Below are 3485 nucleotides of genomic sequence, written 5' to 3'. Positions count from 1 at the left end.
AATTCATTTCTTTAAGCAGACAGAATCAATGACGCTGCCTCACTAGTCAGGAACAGTTCCAGTACTGTCATGAGCATTGAGAGTAAAGGCGACAAGCTTCTCTAATGCAGTATACCATATTATATTGTCACTCTTACTTCGAATATCTGAACTCTGAAGTATTGTTTGTATTTAGAGACCTTTCTCCAGCATTTGTAAACGTGAATAAGATTTGCTTGTACGACATTGCTCAAGGTTCTAATGTTGGCATTAGAAATCCAAACTTTTTTTACTTCCTGAACAAGCATTTCTTATGCAGTCCCATTCTTAAATGGGAAAAAGATATATAACATCCTCAATTCGTATAGTAAATATAACATGAAACTTGTGTAAGTATACCTATATAATATAGTAAATTATCTGAGAGTTAATAGTCTCAAAAATGATAAATTTTATTAATTTAACAAGATTATTAATTCAATGAGGTTTAATATACAATATCTTTATTATGCTGGGACTGTTTTTTTAAAATATCCATTTAAAGTGGGCTATACATTTACATGTTCTGCTTTCGGCCAAATACAAATTTACAAGCATTAATACATAGTAGTAGATCTGATGCTGACTATACAAAAAAGAACTTGCTATATTACATTTATATATGCTCCTATACCAATGTTCACGAACACTATGCTTGTCAGTTGTCAAGGAATACTTGGCGGATTTACAGCGGAGCTTGGCTGCGTACTCGAAACATTAGCAAACCACTGGAGTAGCTTCTGAACTTCAAAAGTATCATCAACAAAGTACTTGGCCTTGCTAGGCTTTTGCTCCACAGTGCAGAAAAAGATTTCCGGAACAGCAGGGACCACCACAGATGAAACAATTTTCAAAGTACCGTCGTACATGTCTTCATCTAATCTGTCATCTCCAATGCAGAGGATGAAATCAGGGATCTCGCCATTGCCAACCATTGTCGCGATTACCTTTTCTGTGACCAAGCCTTTGCTTGCATCCTAAATATATTAGGTTGCTAGTTAAGTAAATTACTGTACAATGCACAGGGAAGACCGAAAGAGGGAGACGAGAGACATATACCTGTGGTTTAACCTCAACAATATTTTTTCCTTTTGCAACTACTGCATGTTCATTAGCAATGACGTGTTTCAAATGATCCGGTAAATCCTTTGCCTACAAGGATCCAAAATCATGATCTGCATCTTGAAGGTGCCAAACCAAAACACTTTCTTTGACTTCGATGGTGGAACCATCCGTGGCTTCTGCATACAGATTCATTATACGCTCCACTGCCACCTTCCACTCGAGATCCACAACCAAACTGGATTGCCATTCAGAAGTTTTCTTCCACGTGCAAACCAAAGGCAATTTAATTAGAAGTGCCACTAGAAAAGGTCTCTAAGAAGTTTTTGAAGAAAAATACCATATGAAGTACCCGTGTTCAGTAGCTAGTCCTAGACCTTCACATGGAGCCAGCCACTCGGTTAAGGAACTTATACCTCTTCCACTAACGATAAACACAGTGTTCTTAGGATCATCACACATAGTGTTAATTAAGAGTAGTGACAAGTTCACTACTGAGATTTTTCTTGGTCGAGGAATGAGGAACAAGGGTGCCATCAAAGTCTAGAAATATTGCCCTCCTATTTGTCCTGTTATATGCAGGAACTATGCTTTTAGAAAATAATTTTTGAAAACCTAGGGAGAGGGCAGCAACTTTGAATGTGAAACTGAAGCCCAAACCCCAGCATTGATAATTATAGTGATCAAGACATGCTCTCGTGATGCTATGCAGGAAACTGCGAGCACAATATGCCACATCATGAGACTGAACGTAACTATAGTTCTGCTCATGTCTTAATTGCCTTAAAGAATCATCCATGGAGACCGCAGAACGCATAGCCTCAGCTAAAGAACTAATATCCCATGAATTTATTCTGATTGCTCCACTCGGAGATGGAGAACATCCAACATATTCATAAATAATTAGCACAGTTGTTAATCTGATTAATCCTGTTAGCAGTTCCATACGTCTCCCTTCTCACTTCCTCCATGTCTTCTCCTGAGCTTCTTTCAGGATTGATAATTTGAACAAGAACCACAATATCCCGCAAGTTTCATACTTCCTCAATAGTTGTTCAAATGCTAATAACTTCAGACTAATTGCCTTGAATAAGTTCATGTCGTCTACGGCAAGAATTACATGCTTCCCCTTGAACTTCCCTTCAATTTCCATGACTTTCATTGATGTAGAAGGAATATTCAGAACATTTTCAACTTTTCCCAAATGAATTCCTAAAGGCAGAATCTTGATATACACCGTGCGACCACTATAATCCAGCCCAATTTGTCCTCGTTTGGACTCATAGTCCAGTGGTGGCAAGCTAAATCGAAAGTATGAAACCCGATGAGATCGCAGTTCAACAAAATCCTCAGAATGTCTGCACTTACAGGAAGTGTTCGATAGATCTCTGCAGATGCAAGGAATGGACTTTGGAGAAAGAATCCGAGTTTGGCCCTGTAGCGCTTATTTCTCAAGAACACAAGGACCGCCATGAGGTGATAGTCATGAATCAAAATATAATTAATCTCGGGATTTGCCACTTCTAATTCTTTGTTTGCTAATATTTTATTTGCAGAGATATAAGCCTGCCACAGTCCCTGATCAAATTGGTCACCATGCTTTCCGCACATTGGGAGCATGTAATGGAATATAGGCCATAGATGGTGCTTGCAGAAATCATGATAGAATTCAGAGAAGAGTTCATTCGCAAGAAAAGTGTGAACGCAATTGAAATCATCCATCAGTCTCTCAACAACCTCCTCCTGTACATTAACATCTATATCGGCATTTAGTGAACCAACATAAAAAACCATTGTATCAGGTGAAAATCCATCTTTTAGTTGCCATAGAGGTGATTCATCGTATATAAAGCTAAAGCCCTCTGTTTTCCCATCCTTCTGTGCATGAAGGGGCAACATGTTTGACAAGATGATAATTCTGACAGTTGTAGATGAGGTACCATCTGAATCCACATATTTGATACAAGGATTAGTCCTGTTCAGGTCCCCGAAAGCCAAGTTTGTAAAATTCATACATGAACTTGTATCCATGTTCGATTTATTTTCAAACAAAAATATAATCTGATCTGATTATATTCTGTAAAAAGAAAACACAAGAGCTCCCCAAAGTTAGACAAGTAAATCTAATGGCTTGAAGAGAAATTACTCCACAGATAATTGAAAACAGACAAGATTATTATACTATAGGCCATGATAATTGATGATGATATGCTCTATACTTATAATCACAACTTCTTGCAGATACAATTGATATATATATATATATATATATATATATATATATATACTTATAAGGAAACATGATCAATCATGTAAACATAATCAATAGTTATGAATTCAATAATCGAATCATAAAAATTTGTAATAATATGATCATGATCACTAAATCTCAGCCGCTTAAACAA

At 37.0% G+C, this 3485-nt stretch overlaps 1 pseudogene; it reads right to left on the bottom strand.

Annotated features, from left to right (window-relative positions):
• Positions 1-683: 683 nt before the first annotated feature.
• LOC135149529 (probable alpha,alpha-trehalose-phosphate synthase [UDP-forming] 9) lies at positions 684-3111 on the bottom strand (annotated as a pseudogene).
• Between the last annotated feature and the right edge of the window lie 374 nt (positions 3112-3485).

Source organism: Daucus carota, chromosome 9 (assembly GCF_001625215.2).
Source record: "Daucus carota subsp. sativus chromosome 9, DH1 v3.0, whole genome shotgun sequence".
In the NCBI taxonomy this organism is placed as follows: Eukaryota; Viridiplantae; Streptophyta; class Magnoliopsida; order Apiales; family Apiaceae; genus Daucus; species Daucus carota.
Note: the sequence above shows the minus strand (reverse complement) of the source record. Positions and strands in the feature narration are given on the sequence as shown.